General features: G+C 37.4%; 1 long non-coding RNA gene across 3 annotated transcripts in view; it reads right to left on the reverse strand.

The window, feature by feature from the left end:
* LOC136010933 (uncharacterized) overlaps nt 1–22,060 on the reverse strand; it is a 38,489-nt gene extending 16,429 nt beyond the window's left edge. For 2 of the 3 annotated variants that reach the window (XR_010611085.1, XR_010611083.1), the window contains exons 1-2: nt 21,834–22,060; nt 15,214–15,388 (exon numbers count right to left, since the gene is read on the reverse strand). This is a non-coding gene — a long non-coding RNA (uncharacterized LOC136010933). Of the gene's footprint in view, nt 1–2,199; nt 2,573–15,213; nt 15,389–21,833 lie in introns of those variants that run through there. The other variant, XR_010611084.1, reaches the window with a different exon arrangement.
* Between the last annotated feature and the right edge of the window lie 1,681 nt (nt 22,061–23,741).

Below are 23,741 nucleotides of genomic sequence, written 5' to 3' on the forward strand. Positions count from 1 at the left end.
ATCACAGATGCACACACAGATCTAGAGCATAGCACTCATGAGGTGCTTCAAAGTACAGAGTGGCCCCATGAAGATCTCTATCCTTGATCAGCACAGACAGTAGCTTTGATTTATCAAGGAGACAACAGAAGTAACTCTGCCCTGTGCACTCTGCCGTACTTCCTCTGCAGGGGATAAGCAGCGGAGTTCTTCCAGCCTGTGCCAGCACAGTGCCCAGCAGACAGAGAAAACCATATGCCTAAACCACGTCACTGGAGGTTACTTTTCTACATCTCAGATGGATGCCTGAGCAGGACCATGGCCCTATAAAAGTGGGTCAGCTCTGCAGCAACAGTGAGAGCTGGACTGGTGCTAATGGCTGTTGCTAGCAGGAGGAACCACCAAGTGGAAAGGCTGGGTTTGCATTAGACCAACTAGGATGGACCTGAAACTTTCTCTTATAGCTCCATCAGGTTATCTCACCGTGAGATTCTAAGCTTTTGCAATGAGTCAATTTTCTCAGTTTCTATGTGAAATTAGAACTTATTTTAAAATATCAAATATTTGTATTGTCAGAAGAAAACTTGTGCTTTTAAGGGGTCGTCTTCTTTTCAGGTTAGATATAAGAAGGAAGCTCTTTCCTGTGAGGGTGGTGAGGCACTAGAACAGGTTGCCCAAAGTGGTAAATGCTCCAACCCTGACAGGGTTCAAGGTCAGGTTTGACAGAGCTTTGGGAAACATGGTTTAGTTGAGGTGTCCCCGCCCATGGCAAGGGGGGTGAAACTAGATGATCATAAGGTCCTTTCCAGCCCTAACCATTCTATGATTCCATGATTCTGGAGGGCTCGATGAAAAAGTCCAGGCAGAATAATCTTACCAGCCAAACTTCTTTTCATCCTCTCAGAAACCCACCCATTGTCTTTTTTCCCATTTTATCCTTTCAACAAATTGTATCTCTTTTCACCTTTCTCAGTCTTCAGTTTACACGCTCATGAAGTACCACATCCAGACACAGTATTTCATGCGGATTTCTCTGTGCTTTCAAAAAAGCCAAACCACTGTCAATGTAATAAAATATATTTTCTAATACCTGATAGCAATAACATAAGTACTTTAGGAGAGTCTGTTCTACTTTCCAGCTGGTTTACCTCACTAATTGGGATAAAGCCTTTCTGAGCATGGTTCCTGACCCCAAGACTGACCAACAGGCATTAAATAGAGTTGGGAGAAATTCTCTAATTGCAAGGATAGTTAAGAACATGAAGATTTGCAACCTGATTACAAATTTGGGAAAGGTTAAATATCTCTTCCAGCCTTATTTCCTATAAGTCTCTGAAGAAGAGCATTGATACATATGTGTATGTCGGTACAAATCAATACAAGATATACTCTGGAAGTTAGTATGACTTCCAGGTGTACTCAACTACTTTACGCCTATCAGCAATATGTCCAGTTTCTTATGATTTCCTCACCAGATACTATCTATAGTGGACAGCTAGGGATTTTGTCCTAAGCTGCAATAACTTCTCACAGAAAAAGTCACCATTTTGTTTTCAGTAATGAGCTCCACAACACTGAACAAAATTTATAGAAGTTATCAGAAATCCATAATATCCTGCTATTATCACCGGGGTTTGTTTACTTCAACACATCTAATACTGTCTGATTAAATTTTGTAATGTTTACATATTGTACCATGAACTCGCTCAAACAGAAAATGATAAATAAAGGCAAATCCATCAATTTAAAATGTGACGGACTGCATTGTTTGTTATGGATGTGGATCTTGAACACTATCTGTTCATACAACTGCACTGCTGTACAATGTTGTTAACTGGCCCAAATCTCATCTAAAGTTGTTTATTTATTCTTTTATTCTAATATTTATTGTTTAATGATATTTCCTGTGTAATTGCTAAGGGTTTGTTTGTGGTTTTTTTAATAGTTTAATGCTTTTTGTTCATCTGTGCAGAATACTTAGATAATTTAGGCATAAAAAGTCATGACCACACAGACACAGAATTCATTATCAAGGGTCAGACTCTAGACCCACCTTATGTTAGCAAAAGGCCACAGTTGTCAGAATGCTGGAGGGCTACAACCTCATGTGAGCTACAAAATAAATTATCCCTCAACAGTCCCCAAACCAGGATGACTTCCTCATTTGAGTTTGATAGGTTAGGCTTTCTATATTTTTATTAAACACACATTTAAACAAACATATTAATAAATTAACCCATCAACAAACAAATTGGGACAAGCAAGATTGCAAGAGTTCACAGTCTGAAACCTTCTTCATGAGGATGTGAACCTGTTCATAAATACATCTGTCCACCATGAATATAAACAGCAATCACAGCCAGTGCCTTTGATCACTAAAAACATTAGTCCCTGTACCACTCCAGAATGAGGCCAAAAATTTACTAAACCTAGCAGATATTGAATAGACGATACTATAAACATTGTACTCTGTAGTACTCATCTTCATTAGACTGTTTCTAGATTTCCCACCCTCCAAAAAAACCCATGTTCAGTGGAGGAAGAGATTCACATTCCATGAATGATGTTCAATCCAATGAGAAGGCTGTCACATCTAAAAAACAGATTAATATTCAGAATTAAAAAAAGAATAAAAAGTTCATGAAACAGCTTTCTCTCTCTGCTGTCTTTCAAGAATAGAAATAATCAAGAATACCAAGGTGTTATCCTTAGGGAACATTTTCTTTATCCTTGATCAAATGACTATTAAACTTAGTTTTCCATAACAAAATATTTCAATCTCTGCTTTTGCTATCTTAAAGTAGACAAAAACTTCTGTCTTGTCTGCAAGGTTTCAAGAAACTTGCAGGCAAATGAAAAATTCATTGAGATTTGAAGACAATTCACTTGGGAAACCAGACGACACAGCATCACACATACTATGTCTTAAAGTGCTCAGTGGAAATACCAAGCATTATGCTTCAAAGGAAGTCTAAATCAAGATTCACTGAAAAACAGAAAGACAGCTGATCAAATCTTCTGGTGTAAATGCTAATGAATAAATGATAAGCAGAACTGTTTACTTCATTTTCTGGAATAAGGCACATAAATGAATCCATTGACCATTAGGTCCCATGAAGAAACATATGGCTCCAACCTAATAATGCAAATGTGTCCATATTTTGAAGCAATTAAAAAGCTGGTATTATTAGATGGCTTGCAATTTATACAAAATGCATCTTCTATTTTCACCTAGGGCTTTCTTTTTAAACCGATTTTTCCCTGTTCTCCATGCCATTTGCCGTTTGAATTTTGAAAAAGTTCTTTCAGCACCGTCATGCTTGGTAGAATTGTGGCACAAATGTGGCATTTAATATACTTCTAACATTTTGCATGTGGTTTCTTAACTCCTTGTGGCAGTTAAACACAAGCTGCCTGTATTAACATCAAAGATTCAATCACATCTTCAGCACTGGCAACTTTTGCTGATGTCCCCAAATGGAAGTTTCTCTCGGGTTTTCCCACCCACCTTCATCCCCTTCTGACCCAGCAGCTGAAATGAGCCAAAACTGATAGCTCCATCCCTAACCCATTTCTTTTCCTATTATGTCTTCATGATTGCAGACACTAAATCTAGCAGAAAACTCCATGGTGGCAAAAGATATCACCATTTAGGGTTCTGGCAGCCTTAAATCGTCAAAAATACATACTATGCTAAATTAGAATTCCTCTAAAAATGCTAAACAGCTCCAACGACACACAATATAGGAACGTTTCTCCTAAATTCATGGCTGCCTATTATGCCTTGATCTTCGTGGTCCTCAAAATACATTTTTAAAAAAAATTTTTTTTTTCCTATTTTATATTCAGAAATATAAACCTTTCCTAAAATTGCAGTGACACTACCACAGTGATTATAGAACAATAAATGAATGCAAGAGCCAAAATAAACAGCAGCCAGAAGTTAAAGCAGAACTTGTTAGAATCAGTCAGTGAGGCGGAGAGCACTTTGTGCTGTAGCACTATTCCCTCATACTGCAGATTCAAAGTTTCAGGCAGAAATTAAGGTAATTATGGTAATAAAGAACAATGAGTCTATTAGACATTCAAAGAAACATAGAAAAATGGTAAGATTAGGGAGAAAAAATACTGATGACTCACACAAGTGTGTATATTTATCTACATCATATTTCAGCTACACCCAAAATGCTTCCTATATTTCCTATCTCAAGCTTCCTGTTATCCAAACCAAGAAGGTCACCAGATAACACCCCTTTCACTAAGTCATCTCAGGCAATGCAAACATACGTTGAATATTTACTGCACCTGATTCACATTATGCTGCAGGTTTGAACACAAAAGTACCTTATATGCATATTTTAAAAAAATATTTATGCAAGTGTAGGAAATGTAATGGTCTTATAATAGCACAATTAATTACTAATATTTCTTAATAGTACTGAAGTGCTATTGATGTTTCTCAATGACAGACTGAGACAAATGTTAGTAGACTTATTAAATGTCAGAACGTTTTGAAGATGATGATGAACAGATTTTCTCAAGTGCATAAAAATATAAAGTCTCTTAGTTCTTACTTGTTAGTCCTTAGCTATAAGGAGAAAATAAACTTTTTTATGGATTTTCACAGATAATGAAGTTACAGGCACAAGAAACAATTGCATGCTGTTTGTGTCTGATGTATTGCTTCTTCAGGTGGTATCACAATGTAATTCTACTGCTAAAGTTTCTCCCCCCGATAAATCACTTTGTCATGACATTTAAATGAAGGCAAAAAGAAGAGGTTTAACATTAAGAAGCCTTTATGAATAATTTGTAGTAGCATATTAATGGACATATACCAACACAAAATCAATAATTCCATTGAAAATGTAAAAGCAAGGTCTTATTTTCTCTTTCTCCTCTTATCCCACATGCTGTAAGTTACTTCTGATGATATACAAATTTAACAAGATGAAAAGATACTAGAATTAAGGCAGTAAAACTGTAAGAATTTGGATTCGGGAACCCTTTTTAATGAGTGGTGCAGCACACCTCTCAAACTGCAGCAATCCAGATAAGAGAGCATGACAGTGTTACACACCCAAATGTTGAATTAATTCACAAATATGGGTCCAAAAACGAAAAAAACTCCACAATGGAGTTCCAACTAGCCAGTCTGCAAGAACCAGTGCTGCAAAGCATTATGGCCAGCATCTAAAATCAATAGGGACCAAGGCTTGTGCAGCTTAAACCACACCACAACCAAGCTCACTAGACCACAAATCACTTTCAAGAAATATATGTTCACTAAAATAGTTTCTGTTTTCTTCTGTATTGAGTCACAGGAGTGACACATCTCTAAAACTGCTAGAGAAAATTCACTGGAGAGAAAGAGGCATTAAAGAAACAGAATTGGTTACACAGACATGTGAAGGTGAAACTTGATTCTCTTTTATTTTCAGCAGAGCTGTGGAGTCAGCATGCCAAAGAAAATAATATAGGAGACCTGAATATGTGCCAATCAGTGTGTGTGCATGTGTGTGTGTGTGAATGTGTGTTCACTTAAACTACAAAAAAGTGTAATAAAGAGCACTTAGCATACTCTGAATGGGATGGGGGAAAGGGACAGCTGAACCACTTGTGATTCATGCCCCTATGGCTTGTATGAGCATCTCTGCTGGACTGCAGCTCCACAGGATATGTAAACCTTTATCCCAACATGCCTAGTCATCCTTCTCCCTTTCGTTGTGGATAATACCTGCACATTCCCTACAGGTCAGAGTCCTCTAGTGGCACCTAAACCTTAGCAAGGCAGCTAAGGACTGTAGGAGGGGGCCAAAACCCACCCTTACACTTGAGCACTTTTCAGCAAATAACCATATATTCAGTATATTGTAGCTGTGATTGCCTTAGGGCTCCTTCATCTCATTCTCCCTGTCCCCACACTTCTTCAGTTTCCAAAGTTTTTGCCCATTTCCTCCATCTGGATTTTCCCTGCCACCTCCTACTCCTTCACAGTTACAGTTTTGTTATCACAGAAAAGACCACATTAGCCACTAGAAAAGGAGCAAGCCTTTCTGTTTTATCTTAATTTAAGCACTTTGCATCTTTAGAGCTCTGATCTGCAGCCACCCATCCCTCTTTGCTCAACCATGCCAAACAGTTTTCTGAAATGCTCTTCACCTTACACCAGCCCCACCCAGGCATGGCACAAAGGCAAGTGCAGACAGCTCCCCAGCACAGCTGGTAGGTGCAGGACCACCACCACCTTTGCTGGAGCAGAGCAGCTTTGCTGCCAAATGGGCATGGAGAGCATTTTGTGTCACTGCAAGCTTCTTGCCTTCTTGAACAAGGAAAATTATCACCAGAGAAATTATACAGCAAGTTCTCCTCAGCATCGTCTCAGTGGCGCAGCTGCAGTTTGTCCCTGCAAAGCACTGCAACAGAAATGCTAAAGAGAGTTTTATTTTCCAGGCAGAGGTTCAGATGACACACCCCTGTTGGAAATACACTGCGCTCATTAGATGACTGTGCTGTTGGAAATACACTGCGCTCATTAGATGACTGTGCTCAACTGATCTTCATCAGTGTCCAGGCTGCATCCTGAGCCAGGGGAGCAGTTGGCGGTACAGTTACCAGAGCAGCCAGCAAGGGTCATGCTTAACAGCATCATCCAACAACTGCTATTGCAACTGATAAAGCAAGCATAAACTGGGCCTACATTTATTTCTGCTGTTTCTAAGACACTTTAATTATCTCATAGCTAAAGGTCCTGTCACAGGAAAGTCCATAAATACGTTTCACTTCAAGTATAAAGGCAGCCCTTTAGTTTCCATTAGATCATACAGGTATTGAATCAAATATATATTTTGGTCCTTCCAATGACTTCAGAAGCAATTGGCAAAGCCTCCAGGGCAGACACAATCTGTCAGCGAGCGCTACACCCAGCATTAACAAGATATCAGTCTGTACCTGATATTTCAAGATGCTCAGTCACACATAAACAACCAGTGCTAGAGCAGCACTAAGACACAGCGATCAGCAAAGACCAGCTATAGTAGTGCTACATGTTACTGACAATTACTGCAACTCTGAGCAACAGCTTTCTTGATTTTTCCCACAACAGAGCACAACAGTTTTCACTATATTTTAATTTATGAAAATGAATTATTTATTTTTTATTTTTTAAATTATTCCCAGAATAACTCTGACTTTCAGGTTATGAAAATATCTGGTTACCAAAAATTTTCAGGTTATCAATGTCTGGTAGACTTTGTGTCTGAAGTTCCCAGCCTCAACTAGTTGTGCTGCCAGTGAAAGAATGAAAGGGAAAGTTCAGTTACTAATAATAAAAATTAAACCAGTTTCTTCCATTTGAAAGGATGTGGAATTTTATACTAGATTGAACTTGACACTGTATCACTAAAGTGAATATAATTCACTGTGATCTTCTTGCCATTTAGAACCAATGGCCCATTCATGTGTAAATGCACAGCTACAGATAAAAAAAATCATGGCAAAGTAAAGATAGACCATAATGTCATCTGTATCTAAGCAATCAGTTTCATTGTGTCCCTGTGATAAAAGGAACAGTAAATATTAAACACAAAAAGGATTATGTTTTCATAGCTATTCAGGAATGTACATTTTATTACAAAATACATTCACTAGGTGTATTTCTGTATATCAATCCATATTACACAGACCATTTGAATAGATTACAAAGACTAAGTCACTGCTCGATATTGAATCACACCTACTATGCAGGCAGTAATTAGGCATCCCTATAAAGAATAATTTTAGAGAATTTCACACACATCTGCTACAAAAAGATCCTAGACCAGGAAACCTTAGATGGGAGTTTGAACAATGTTGAATACAGCAGTGAAACAGCATCATCAGCTGTGGATTCCAAGTATCTTCTGAACAAAAGAGTATGAAAAAAGTTCGGAAAAAAATCTTCCTCACATCTTTCAAGACGGAATTCAACCCTAAGGTTAACCAAATCCTACAACAATAAGGGAATAAGAAGCTACTAATCCAAAGAGTAGGTTTAGAATAAAGTATGAAAAAACTGAAAGCCAGTCCTCAAATAGAATAGGTATTGTGGGACAGGGCAGAAATAAGCACAGTGGGGGAAATGTCATTCCACAACAAAAAAGCAGAAGTCCCCAAAACTGGCACATTTCCAATGTAAGAGGTCCAAAGGCTTTCAGACACCAAAGTTTCACCTCTACCTCAGTGCTTCAGTATGAGGAAGCCTGAAGTCCTTCTTGCAATGCAAAATCTTCCACAATGTTGTCTTGGATAATAAACAAATAAATAAATAAACAAGCAAGCCAGGGAATCGCTGTAAAAAACTGAAGTATAATGGGCTGTAAACAAATAATCATTCCTCTTGCTTCAGTGGTCTTTAGATGAGGTCCTAAGAGCTCTATCCTTCACAGACTGGGGAAGCTCATTAAGGTACTAGGCATCAGCCGGTGGGCTTTTTCATAGCACTTTCTACTGGGTAAAAAAGAATAAAATAGTCTGAGTTCATATAGGGCTGTTTGTAATTATTACTTCTCTGACACCATTTATAATCTAGATATGATTTTATAGAAGAGTCTATACTTTCTAAAATGTGTAAAATGGGTGAATTCACTGTTAGAGGTACCTATTATTGTATAGCTCTGCCTGGGTATGATTGCCATTCGCTTTGTATAGTTGTAGATGATTACAAGAGTCATTAAGCAGCATAAAATCATGCATGCTGGCTAATTAATGTGGAATTGATTCTCCTTTTAGTTCAATTTTTTATGCCCATTGAACTCCGCTGAAATCAATAAAGTAAAGGTAAAGACTCTAGTAAAATGGGTATCAGTGAAGGAAGTCGGGCTTAGAGTTTAATGAATAATAAAATCCTAAGAAACAGAAAAAGAAAATAAAACTTCCAGCTGTATCCGTGTATTTAATGTAATTGTACATGATTACGATTATTCAGGCAATTTTCCTCAACATTAGTGTTCCAGTGATATATTGTAAAATTTTGAGGTTCAGTAGAAAAGTAATGAAAGTTTACAGGGATATAATGCCCAAAGAGTTCAAGCTGAGGCTTCTGAAGTTTCTATTCTTTACTTCCACCACAAAACCACTCCAGCTTTACAAAGCACCTCTGCAAACTTTCCTTCCATTTGCCAAACATTGACATCTAAGTCTCCTTTCATTACCTGTCATCAGCATTCAAACAGACAGTAGTTCTGTCCTTACAGATCTCAAGTCTGAATTCAGAAGGTGTAACCCCTTTTGATAGGTGATAATAAAAAGAAAAAGAAGAGTTAAATAAAAAAAAATATTTTTAAGCCTACATCCTGATATTAAAATTTTATTCAAGCAAAGTTTCTTTGGGTTTTCTTTTTCCTTCATTGCACACACTTTCCTACTGCCTCTCTCAAATCAGTGTTTTCCAAACTTTGCTTACAAAAAAAATGTTTTTTTAGCTATCCCAAGAGTGACATCATGCTGTGACATGTGAAGCTGAGCTGTCATGTTAGATTATGTGACATAACATAGCATAATGTGATAGGCAAACCTGATATGACACCACAACTTGAAAAGATTGACTTTCTTTAACCATGAACTAGTGTCACACTTTCTTCAAGAGATACATGCAAGAAATTTGCTACCCAACTGTTTGAGTTTTTTTGCTATAGACTTCTAGCTGTAGCCTTGATCTTTCAGTGATGACCTGAAAGGAATAATGCCAGACTCACCTCATGATTGCCTTGTATGTTTTGACAAATAATTTTGATGATGACAGGATCAAAACATTGCCTTGCAAAACCTAACCTGCCTTTTAAAAAGATAGAGAGTTTGCCTCAGAATTGGTTGTATTATGCAGCCTTCATGATTATTAAAGCTGGACAAACATACATTTCATCTAACCTTTCATAAACCTGAAAAAAAAGTGAAAATAAGAAAATTCTGATAAAAATTAAAAAAAAAAAAAAAAAGAACCACACCAACCAAAAAAAAAAACAAACAAAAACACTTCTAACATTTTATGATGAAGAGTTATCCTCCACAGGAAAACAAAAAAACAAAAAAAAAAAAAAAAAAACACACCAAAACAACAACAAAGAAAAAACAAACAAAAAGCCAAACAAAAACAAACAAAAAAACAAAACAAAAAACCAAACAAACAAACCCGCAAAAACACCCCCCCCCCAAAAAACAACAAAAAAACAAGCTGCATTTAGGGGTTTTTCCAAGAATGCATTCTTTTACTGAGATATAGTTATGATTGTTTTAGTTCAGATTTCCATCAAAAGTAGCTAGACCCAGTAATTAAGCAGAAAAACAGGAATATTCCTGTCAGACACTTTCTATGATAACCAGAGCAACACAAGTCCAGCTCTCCTTAGGGCACATATATTTTTAAATGGAAATTCACATAAAATGAGCTGAACCATCTTATTCAGCCTCCCAGTCCAGATAATATGCAGGTAGGTCTTCTATCCAGCCTGTACACTTGTTCATATAAAATAGTTCCAAAATTATTTTCACTGGGAAGTCATCTGAAATTTATTACAGGCTTCAAATGGATTTTGTGTAATTGATTTAAAGAGGTTTCTTATTTTCTTTCAGTTTGAATGTTAAATATGAATTATCTAACTTTAATCTCTGCAAATCGCATATGAAAATTTAAAAAAAAAATGTTTTGTTCCTCTTCATCGCCAGTAATCAATGATATCATTTTACCTTAGTTGGCAATTTTGTCAATGAGGCTTGAACCATGCCAGATCCCTGATTATTTCATAAGAAATATTGCATTAATTTTTCTCGCTGTAACATCTGCAGTATCAAGCAGTACCTAAGATAATTTACTATGGTATGATACACAAGACATCATTCTCAAATCTACGATGAGCCTTACTTCCCTGGTTATATACATTACCCATTTACAGTTGCATCAGTGGAGAATTTCTCACTGGCAACAAGCTGGATTTTCATTATACAGAACAACGTTAACTTTTTCAACACGCTCTTCTTTGTCAGGAAATGTGGATCATACCAAATCAAGAGTTTTGCTACAAAAAAAAAAAAAAACCAAACACTTGTCTCATGTCTCAGGGCATGTTTAGATTTCATTACATACAGGTAGATAATGAGAATTCATTGTGTTGTATTTTAAAAAAATCAGAATCATAATTAGTATTCAAAAAAAATTATCTCAGAGGTTTTTTGCCTCCCTATCAGCAGCTGCTGACTTGCATACCACGAGATATTGTTTGTTAAAATTTATGACAATAATAAAATGTTTAAGTCAGACTTACTTGTAGACTGCATCATAGGCTGGAGAGCATGCAATTTAAATTCAGTGTAGTGACACACTGATAGTTATTTTGTAATGATTTCACCTATTAATCACAAACCAAATAGTGTCCCTGCTGTCTATATTTATTTTACTTTGCAGAGATGAATTAACAGACATCAGTCTCAGCACCAGAGAGCCAAATCCCATTCAGTTTGGGTTCATCTGCATTTCTGTTATGAGCTAAGGGGAATAACACACTCAGCACATTAACCATACAAACTGCTCAGAAAGGGTTGCTGATCTGGGAGCTGTGCTTTGCAACTTGGATGCGGCTGCTCTCCGCTGAGGAAAACTGTATTTTTCACACAGACCTGGAAATTTTTATAACATACAAGTTTTATTTAGGCATCTTCAAATAATGGCATCCAGAGCCACTCACAATAATTGCTCAGTGGTTCACCCACTCAGTCTTCATACCCCTTGTCTCACACCTCTTTAAATCTGACTAAATGCATTTACACTCATTGCACTTTTTATTAGGGAAAGAGGTGGCCAGGTTGTGAGCTAAATAAATATAATAATAAATATAATTAAAACTCTGCACTCACAAGCTAGAGCACCATGTACCATGCTTAACCCTGCAGGAAAATTGACATTAAACAGCTATTATTTGGTGAGACACATGTGTTCTCCAGGAATCAAGCAGCAGACATATGCCAAGTATGTTAATTATGCCCATAAACCTAGACAATGCCACAAAACTCTTTATTAACCATACCCCACAGACAGGTTTGATTTAGACACAGATGCTGGAACTGGATTTAGGCAAGTGGACCCCAATGCCCTTTTATACCCCCTTCTCACACCAGTGGGACTTTAAGTTAAGACAAGGGAAGGGTATGCAGGACCAGAGAGACCTGATGTTCAAGGGCAGCTCATAAAGGAGGCAAAGGGAGGAGCGATGGATTTGATGGAAATATCTGGGCATTTAATCCTGAGTGCATTCATTTCACTGTCTGATGGGTCAAGTACCACATAGTGACTCAGATGCTCTGAGTCATCCCAAACTGCATCACACCATCAGCTGGAGGCCTGTAAGAAGCACATTTATATAAGATGGAAATTTTTCTTCATTAAGCAACCTACACATTTTGATTGGTCATGGGTTTTTTTGTATTCAAAGCTTTCTCAATAACCTGGTGCTGTACAAAGTTTCTAAAAATCAAAGTAATTGTATCCTACTGAAACAAATATTGCAGGTTCATTTTTAATACCCAAAGAGGTATATTTCTGTGCAACTGGTATATCTTAAAGAGGGTTAATTAATTCAAAGTTACGTTTCAGACTGTTTAGTTGGCCTTGGAGGAATTTCCAGTACTGTGAAATTATCCAACGTAACAATACAAAAAATAGTTTCCATTTTAGGAAAAGATTCCCAGGCAGAGGCACCTAAATGTCCTTGCCTCTGTCTTAACTTAATGATGACATATTACTCATCTGCAATAGTTTACATGAAAGAGCTTTCTGCCCTTATGGCATTGTAAAGCCCCAAACTGGATCAGGTAGGAAAACAAAAACAAAATAAACAAAACCAATCATAGAATCACAGAATGCTTTGGGTTGGATGGGAGCAATCATCTAGTTCCAGCCGCCCTGCCATGGGCAGGGACACCTTTTACTAGACCAGGTTGCTCCAAGCCCCATTCAACCTGGCCTTGAACACTGCCAGGGATGGGGCAGCCACAGCTTCCCTGGCCAACTTTAAACCAAATCTTTGCTTTCCTTGGCATTCTGGTTGACAGTGGACATCTCTTGCAATATGTAATTCAGGAATAAACACCTTCAGCTCAAAGGGAGCTATCTGGATCAACAATTGTCCTTAGCTGACAAGTTCTGACCTTCCAGGGCACTCAGCATCCTGTTTAAACACCCACAGGACAGCGGTTTGAGAAGCAGAAGGGATTACCCCATTTTCCCACGAGTGCTGCCAGCACTACTTGTACTACCAACAGGGAGAGATGCCAGGTGAGTGGAAAACACAGAATTGATGAGCACAGACACTGTCAAAGTCCTAAGGACCTGGAGATCTTCTGCCCCGAGTCTGCCTGGGCTGCAGGAGCACAGTGCCATGGGGTGATGAAACACATCTCAGGGAGCTGCTTCTGCTCAGTCCCAGCCCTGAAATCCCCTGGGGTTCTGGGAGCACCGTGCTTAGAGGTGGGTGTCAGAGCTTTCATCATTAATCGAGATACATGGTGCTGGCGGTTTTCTTCCTTTAACTCCCTAGAACTGTTGATATTATTATAATGATCTCATTTATTTATTTATGAACCATTAATAAGTCATTAAATTCTAATGTTTCCTTTATGCTTTCTTCCATTAGCTGCTCCCCTTGCTTGTCTTTATTGACATGACTATTTCCAACCCACAAACATATTCAAAGTATTCCATGAAGAATGTAGTCTAAATCATTTACAACTAACAAATGCTCTTAGCTATGTTAGCAGACAGCATCTGTTTATTTAAATGATATAAGAGGCTCATTAATTTAGAATACACAATATTATCTGCTAGTAGCATGTCATGGGTCAGAAACTACTGTTTACATCCTTAACAAGAATTAGCCAGGAGGATCATATCTGTGCTCTTAAGTATTTATAAATAGAGAAGTTGGATCTTCAAGCTTTCCTCTTTGTTTCTAAATAAGTATCTTTAAAACATTGCAAATGCTTATGGCTGTCTCATGGCTTCAGAAAAAGTGTCACAGCAGAAGACTACTGCTTTGGTATTTGCTTATAGCAGCTTTATTCTGCTCTGCACCAGAGCTCCTGGAAACACAAGGTTGCCAGAATAAAAGGGGGTGGGAAGACTTTTTCTTGACTCCAGATAGATCCTCTACTGATCAAGGTTATCTAGTATTTGAGTCACAGAACTTGGTTGGCAGTAACAAAACAAGATTTTGCCTTCATGGAGACAATTCATTTTGGCTGCTGGTCTGCCTAGGCCAGTGAAAACACTGAAAATGTTTCATGCTTCCTACACACACACTCCCCAAGAACAGTATTAGCTGCTACTTTGCAACTGAACTCATTCTAATATTTCATAATGGAGGAATCTAAAGAGAAAAAAGAAAGTTAAAATTCTCCTTAATTTTTAAGAAGTTAATAAAGCTTTTTCAGATGTTATATTTTCTTTCAGGAATACACAAAGCCAGGACTTTTTCATAAATTCAAATAACGTACTCACATACCAGCTATATAATGACTTCACAGCTGAAGAAGGTGATTTACTATATGGAAAAAATTTCAGATGCTCTTTAGTTGAAGCACCACACTTTGTTTTGAGATGGTTATAGTTTAATAGCCTGGCTCACACATTTTCTGCACAGCTCAGTCAGCAGTTTTAAGTCCTAGGTTAGTTAAAGTAGCATATTTCCCAAGTATTTCAGAAAAATCACACTGCATGATAGTGATTTTTTCTTACCCTTTTAGTTTTCAGACCTCCCGGCTTCTATAGTGTCACTCTATGGAGCGGCTCAGCAAAAACCTTCATATGGTGACCCTCAACATGACCCTATTATAAAGCCCAGGGCCTTTTGGAAATATCACTTTCCTTGCCCTCAAAATGGACAAATAGTATTCTCAGTTTCTGTTTTGGCTATTTATACAACCCCAAGTTGGATTTTTTTCACTAGTATTAATTAATATTGGCTATTATAAATGCTAGTATTCTTCTCTACACCTGGATCTCTCAAAGAAAAAAGTTCAGGCAAATTCACCCAGAAACCAGTTGATTGTATCCCATTACAAACTTGTGCTGCTTCTTCCTAACATACACAATTCTAGAGTGCAAATGAAAAAAGATAGATAGAAAAATGTATACTATTAGAATTTCCTGTATTAAGACATCTTCTAAACATGGTCTTAAATGCTACTGGTAGTAATGAGGCTACATACCCCCTGTAGCAGATCTCTTTCTGTACCCGCATTGTTTCTCACAGTGTCACAGAAGGATGAAGCCAGGTGATAGGCATTGGTAGTTAAGGTACAGGGACAGACCCTGGGAAGCAGCAGAAGAATCGTCTCTCACAATATTGTACTGTTTGTTTAGAAGGCATCTGTCAGGACATTGCTGGAAAAAGCAACAAAATATGATGCTGTCACACAGGTCACTGAATGTCATCAGATACCAGATTAATTTCCATGCAATGCCAAGATCTGTGCTAGAAACCTAGAGCAGAAAGGTTGGGTGTGCAAGGGCAACACTGAGACATCCCGTCATGGACACGCTTGCAATAGACAGATAAGGTCAGCTTGAAGGCAGAGTTTCTAAATGATAGATCTATTTCTCCCTCCAAACCTTTTTTTTTTTAATGAAAATGTAAATCTGATTGACAAAAATGCTTTGCACTGTTTAAAAATGAAAACAATTTTTCACCCCCAGTTTTTTGCTCATAGAGATCCTGTCTTTAATTACAAGCTGCTGCAAATGATCTTATGATCATTAACTGTCACATCCTGAAAAAGCATAACTCTTATTGCCCTCAGTGTTCAAATACTCCACCTTTCTAATTAAACTATCTAAGCCTACCTACAGTAAAGCTATTCAGATCATATACCACAGCTGCTAAAGGCTTCAGTTCCTATAATGTAAGTGAACCATATTTTTTATTATGATACAAATTATATCAACTATCCCTACTACAATTTTGACTGAAGGAGACATTAAAAACAAAACATTTTTAATGAGGTAATAGCACAGCCATTGCTAATGATGATTACTTCTATTATCCTTGCAATCATTTTTAATGAATGCTCACTAGCACAAACTCTTCACTAGCTCAACTTGCCTAAGTTAATCTCACCAAAATAACAAACAGGATTTAATAAATTACCATGACCTTGGCATAATTTTATTTACTGCTTTATCATTATTTATTGCAACTATTAAGAATCTTTTTCAGCTTTTGTTAATAATTCACACTTAAAATACTATTCTTTTGTGTGTGTGTATATATATACATATGTATTATTTTTCTTCACTTATAAAATGCTTCTGTTATCCCAGAATATAAGTAAGGTCTACTAATCACTCATAAATTAGTTAAAGATGGAGCTAAGAAACATTTCACACCTCCAGCCTTTCAAGGGGATCAAAGTGATCCTATAGCATGGACCTATACTAACTTGCAAGTGAGTAACATGGAAATATCCAGTCCCAAAACTGTTTGACTCACAGATATTAGCAGCTTGTCTTGACAGCTATTTCAGCAATGATATAAATCAGAGCTATATGTAGTAGCAATATGACTGCTCCTTTTGCAATGTCTGAAAATCTTCTGTAATAGGTAGGTAATGAGAACAGAGGATATAAGCTCTATTCATCCATTTAATGGCACATGGTTTACACAGGAGAAACCCATATTGATTTAATTCTCCTTACATCACTTGTAAAAAACAAGAAAGTTTTTAAAAGGAAAAAAAAAAGCCCCTGAGGACAGTCTGTAAACAACAAATTTTCTATTTGAACATCTTAACAGCAAGTTGAACTTGAGTGAGCCTTGCTGCACCCGTGAAAATTACAATTACCCTAAATTCATCAAGAGACAATGAAACTAATATATATAAATCCCCAGGAAGTTCAGAATCTGGGGCTTTAATTAGAATATAGGTACTAATAATATTAGTACTAGATACAAAAAACAAACAAGTGACTCATGAAAATATCACATGCAAAAGCCTAGATATACAACTTTGGGCCTCCATGCTTTCAGATTTTCAAATTTCTCCCAAGTGAACAGTTTCACAACGAGCTGTTTAACATGCAGATTACCCTGCAGTGAAACATAAAAGACTTCACACCTTTCAGAGCTGCTGACTGCAGACACCAAGACAAGAAACATGCAAATGAAACAAGCGAATGTCCTGGTCAACTGTGGATCTACAGCATGTTTAACTTAAAATGAAATCCATAGCCAGCAAAGAATAGAAACTGTAACTTTTAGTTCTATACATAATTTATAACAACCTTAAGGCATTTGCAACATCTGAAATTAAATAGGAAATGAAATTATTCCCTGAAGGTGTTGGCATTGATGTAAGAAATGCGTTTAAAAATAAGTATACAAATAGTTCATATTATTATTGTGTGTATTACTCAGCAGAACTCATTACCGGTCCCTTGCCACACTTCTCAAGATACTACCTTAAGCATCCTGAACTTAAACTACCTCAATGCCTCCAGCATGCTCCCAGCTGCCCCTCAGAGCAGCATTCTTGGTGTAGCAAATTGCCTCTCCTCTCGTAAATCTATAAAAAACACACTAAGGCTTTACAATTGCTGAAGCCTAAGTTAAAGCTTTCTCTCTCTCTCTCTCTTTTTTTTTTTTTTTAATCAAGTGCAGAAAGTGTATCTGCTATAATTATAGAGTATAAATGAAGATATTCCCTTTCCACTGAGCTCTGCCTCATGTAACCCTCAGAATTTTAGGAAATATGCTGATGCTCTCAGATCCCAGCCTGAACCAAGAAAATTATTCCCCCTTGCAAAACCAGAAAACAATGGATACCTACAGCCTTGAAGCTTCCATCATGAAAGCAATGGGCACCTGCCAAGCCAGGCAGGGTTTTCAGCACACACCTTAGCTCCAAGGTTGCAGAGCAAGCCTCAGCTTTGAGTAGGCGAATGCTTTTGGCCCACAAGTGATGAAAGACAGGAATTCAAAAAGTGGAAAGAATTCACAGACAGTTATCATGGAAGGTCTAGCACAAGAGCGATGGACAGTTTTAGTGGGGGAGCACTGCACCAGCCCCGTTATTTATTAGCCTTCTCTTCCTACTGAAGTAAACATTTTAGTGGAGCTGCATTTATTGAAATGCCATACTGGCTACCAAATAATATTTGATTCCATTGGTAGTTATGATGTAATAGCTCATGAGTTCACATGAATTTGTTTATTGCATGAAAGTACTTGCCCAAAACCAAATTTGATCATAATGAGGGCTTGCATTGGCACAGAAAAATTAAGTGGAAATATTCTTGTCATACCAGTGTGAAACTAATCATGTCACAGCTAACAGTGACATATAGGAATATTTATTAAAATATAGCCAAATCTCAAGGCCAAGGGGCAGGGTTGTTTTGGGGTTTATTTCAGTACCATTTTGATATTAGTATCCTCTCTAATCTGCCTCAACATTACATGCTCAGTTGCAGTATTTAACAGCTATGTTCACTAGAAAAATTCAGGTTTATGAATGTGAGAATATAAGTCATCAGTCATTAATTATAAAACTATATGAAGAGCCAATACCATCGGGTTGACATATTATATTGTTAGAAAAGCCATGAAACCACAATGTAAGCAATAAGAGGGCCAAAATATTTTAGAAATTGCTTGATGGGATGGTTTATCTGTTCAGACAAAACCACCTGAATTAGAATTGATAATCTGGTTTGAAACGAAGCAGGGCGAAGTGATAGCTGAGGTGTGGCAGAGTGGAGCTCTGACAGCCAAAAGAGTTGGAAGAAGCATGGATGAGTACCAAGTCAAGGCGACCAGTCCAGGAGTGTCCAGCCCTGACACTACAAAGCCAACCCAAACAGCTGCAGCTTTATTCACAGCCATCTATTTCACACCATCGTACCACTTATGTCATAGTACATGAGTCTGGCGCAGGTACATAGGAAAGGTCTTGCAACCCACTTCCCTATATAAAACTCATTCTGGGAACTTAATTTGCGTCCTGTCTGTGTCAAAGGCATGATTTGCACTGTCAGGAAAAAAAAAAAAAAAAAAAAAAGACTAAGAAAATAAAAAAAAAATCCAGCTTAGATAGAAGAAACATCTGTGTTCTGGAACCAGAATTTAATGACATCCTTTATCTGGGGGTTTTGTCCCTCACAAAGTCTCAGTTTGTTCCTCCTCTATTGTTTCCTAACTTTTTCAATTACCTTGGGGGGGCATCAATTTGCTTTCAAAGTCAGGCATTAATTTAAAACAACGCTTTTAGGAAGTCTACTTGTTTCTTTCTGAAGGTCTTTTTAATGGCATAAGCATCTGCATAGCCCATCAATCTTCTCTCTCTGATATCTCGAGAGCTATCTCTGTCATTATATAAAGGCTGCTTCAAGAGCATTTATTAATTCAAAAGATTCAGATATCTCATTATGCATTACCTGGAGAGCATCTTACTGACTGGGGACACGTACTTAAAGTTGGCTACAAATGTCACCAACTTTATTTTTCCTCTCTTACACATAATGCATCAAAACACACACACAAACAGACACCACAAACCCTCAGATATAACGTAAATATTGTAAATACTTTATTATTTACAGATTAACAGTATTATCATCATACTGGGCAAAGGAAAATGCTTTAGGAGCAAGAACTATATAGGGGCATAGATATTACATAGAGATACGCCCTTGTGACTCCCTTACAGATAAAGCAAATTTCTTTGTCTGCACTCATGTCCTGTGAAATACTACACTGCTAAATTCAGATATTAATTGAGATCATCCAGTCAATCCACCCTACTGGCATTCATGACTGTTTGTAACTGCTTTTTGTTACTGAACAAATATTTGCTGGAAGGAGTGGAAAAATGAGACTAACAGCTCTCCATCCTCTCCAAGGCATGGACATAACTACTCTCCTCTCAGCCCATTTTCCCTACCCAGAAAAGCAGGAGATACTTGCAGATATCCTGCCACCTGCCTTTGTTACCAAAATAGTAAATAAAAATAACAGAAATTTAAGACTAGAGAATAAAAATCAGGAGGAAATTAGCAACCTGAATAAACCAAAATGTCCAAAATGGTGCTGGGAATAATTTATTTTTTTTCCCTGAAGGTGCACACAATTTCTGCTGCACATGAATAAAACCATTTTACCTGCACCACAAGCCTTGTCCTGGCAGCACAGCATCTCATAGCGGTCATAACCAGTTACTATACACTTCCGCCATTCTTTGCAAAGGCTTTGCTTTTCACCCACCTTCAGGCTGCGTCTGGGCAGTCCTGCAGCTTGATAGAACCACAGAGAAGGCAACACCACCATTTGGGATAATCAGTAGGTTTAAAAAACTGCTTCAGCCTTCTTCCCAAAGGACACAGATGAGCTTTCTAAGCACACCAAGCAACAAAATGGGTATGATGTGCTAGTTTTGTGCTTGGCTTAAGCACCAGATAATTTACACTGTCCTCTAGCCTCCAGTAGCTCTTAACCAAAACCTGAAAGTGTTTGTAAGAGTCCAATAGGGGGGGTTTAGTTCATTTTGAGTTTGTTTGGTTTGTTGTTTTGTGGGTTTTTTTTTTTGGGGGGGGAGGTTTAATTGAGTTTTTAATTTTTTTAAACATTCATGAGCTGGCACAACTGTCTAAGGAAGAGCTTCATCAGGATGTTATTAATTGCTCCTAGACATTACACACCACTCTTAAAATTACTGTGGATAAGCTGCCTCGGAGCTGCAGAGCCCACTCCAACTACACTGTCTCCTTAAGTGTTAAATGACACAGGTCATTACTAATTCAGTAACTAATTACAGTGTCTTTGTAAGACCCACCAGTTATATCGTTAAGAAAACTAGAACAGAATGAAGAGGAGAGAAAAAAATCACTCATCCACTCATTAGAGTTACTACTGCAATACTCCAGATGTTGTAGATTTAAAAAAAATATTGAAATAGAACAAAAAATTAAGAGGCTACATCAGAAAAAGATATGTATAAATATTGTACCTAAAGACAGTATTAAACAGCTAAGGGAAGAGATGAGTAGGGTAGTCAGACATCTGAACACATTTAAATTGTGTATTAGAAGAACAATATCCACATTCTTTAGCTTAATTGAGCCTTGTGAATATTATCTAAAATTTGGGCCTCTTTTATTGTAATAAAAACAATTAAACACTACATTGTCTATGGTAATCATGTAGAGAGTATTACCAATAGCTAGAATAGCTAAGAGACATTTCCTGATTGGTTTCCCACATTGGTCAGTCTGTAAAGGTTAGTAACTAAACTCAAACCTGAAAATTAATATTTAAAATTTTGTTACAATTGTATTTGAGTTAAAGACAGTAGGTTGCAAATGATTAACTATTAAATCACATTTTGTGATTCCAAGGAAATCCCATCTCACAAAAAATTATAAAAAAAAAAAAGAACACCTCCATAATTCTTAAAAAAAAAGTTTCCAAACACTTTTTAAAGTGAGTTCCATAGCAATAGCCCAAATCTGGGACCTTACCTTGTAGGCCTCTATACACCTGAACAGAATGTCTGTATTGATAATGTAATAGATTTGGGACATAAGTATTAGAATGCCATATTTCATACCCTGTTATAAAGATGGCATTGGATAGGCTGCATTGAAGACGAAATACAACCTTTAAAAATGGCAAACTAATTAATAGTAGAATCTATGCATATTTTATTTAAAACAGTGCTTCTTTGCCTGCTCCAGCACTACAAAATAGTGAAGTTTTGAGAAGTGTTTGCAAAATAAGCACATGAAATAAGTTTATCGTATCATATTCCAGAAGTACTGAAAAATTATTACAACTTACCTTCTCTGTGCCAGACCAAAAGCTGTTATTTAGTAAGGGAAATGAATGCTACATGCTACACTGTTACTACTAGCCTGGAGAAGAGAAGGCTGCATGGAGAGCTCACAGCAGCCTTCCACTATACAAAAGGGGCCTATGAGGATGCTAGAAAGGGACTCATTAGGGACTGTACTGATAAGGGGTAACAGGTTCAAACTTAAAGAGAGGAAGTTTAGGTTAGATATAAGGAAGTTCTTTACTGTAAGGGTGGTGAGGCAGTGGAGCAGGTTGCCCAAAGAAGTGATAAATGCTCCACCCCTGGCAGTGTTCAAGGCCAGGTTGGATGGAGTCTTGGATGATATGGCCTAGTGGAAGGTGTTCCTGCCCATGGCAGAGTGGGTGGAACTAGATGAGCATAAGGTCCTTTCCAACCCTAACTATTCTATGATATTCTATGATTCATAAAACTGCCATTCTTCAACCTTAAAATACCAACTCACAGCTGAAGCTGGAAGCACAGAGCTCAGCATGTGCCCTTGCTGCCTTTACATCAAACTTCCCTTCACCTCAACGACTAATTATTAGGCTTCCCTTTAATTTCTGATTGCATTAAAGAAATTTAATTAGGCCAAAATTGAAAGCAGCTGAAAATGCAGAGCTTTTCTTTTCCAACATTAATTCACAGTTTTGCTTGCATTAATGTTAACGGATTACCAATGAGTTCCGTTTTATTGTCTAAATCATCACAGTGAGTTGTAATCAGTGACATTAGTACCAGATTAATATGAGCTAATTCAGGGCCAAATTCTGCTTCCCATTACATGGTGGTGAACTGAAGTAACACCACACAGGGCAGCAGAGTTAGCCTGAATGTAACAGAGATGGGGATCTTGCTCGTATTACTAGACAGTAAAGTTCTACTGCCTGCTTAGCAGCTGGGAAACACAGAGTAAATTAAAGGGTCTCAGACTTCCCCAGAGAGGCAATTCTGTAGGAAAATTATCATTTTAAGCTTCTTCCAGAGCACCATCCTGCAGCAGATGCAGTTTGCTGACAGTCACTTAATACAATTATATTTGGAATGGGGATGAGTCTTGAAACATTATAGTTTTTATTTCATTTTAAAGTAATCTTTATCCTTAAGAGAAAAAAAAAAAAAAAAAAAAAAAAACCAAAAACCAAGATATGCAGATGTTAGTGTTTGCATTATCTGAATGTTTCCAGTCAGAGTAATTTAAAGAAGCATTTTTAGCAGAAGTTGGTTTCCTGCCCAGAATATGGTCGTGCAGAAATCATACAAATCATTGTCAAGTACATGCTTTTGTTCTTGCAAAAGCACTCTGAATTAAACCCATTGCTGAATAATGAGGAACCTGCTTCATCATTTCCTTGCTCTTGTGCAGCTCAGTGTCCCTTGGTTTCATATTTCCACCCTGCTCCCTTCAGGTTTTTTATTTTCTAATCAAACTGCTATAGGGCTGGGCTGCAGATGGGAAAAGCTCAGCACTGATATAATTATTGTAATGCATTCAGGTACCTAATGAAAACAAATCTATCAGCAGTTCCATTCCCTGCTCCTGCCTGGGGGATTTCTCAGAGCTGTGTGATTTTTTTTCTGTTTCGGCAAAGTATTCACATTTCTGATCATGAATTTGGACAAAATAATCACCATCTCACAAAAATCATTAATTAAATATGCAGGAAAAAAAGCATGATTAGGTTAATCAGAGCATTTGTTCTGATGATTTGGAAATGCTGCCTTTTTTGTTGTTGTTGGGGGGGGGTGCTGCAATTATGTTTCTAAAGAAAATTATTACTACTTCAGCGAAGAGAAATCTTTCCATTGTGAGACGGTCAAAACCAGCAACATGGGTACTGGGACAGCTTTAAATTCTTTGCACAGATTGCTTAGCGGCCCCACTCCTCCCA

The sequence above is a fragment of the Lathamus discolor genome, chromosome 3 (assembly GCF_037157495.1).
Source record: "Lathamus discolor isolate bLatDis1 chromosome 3, bLatDis1.hap1, whole genome shotgun sequence".
Lineage (NCBI taxonomy): Eukaryota > Metazoa > Chordata > Aves > Psittaciformes > Psittacidae > Lathamus > Lathamus discolor.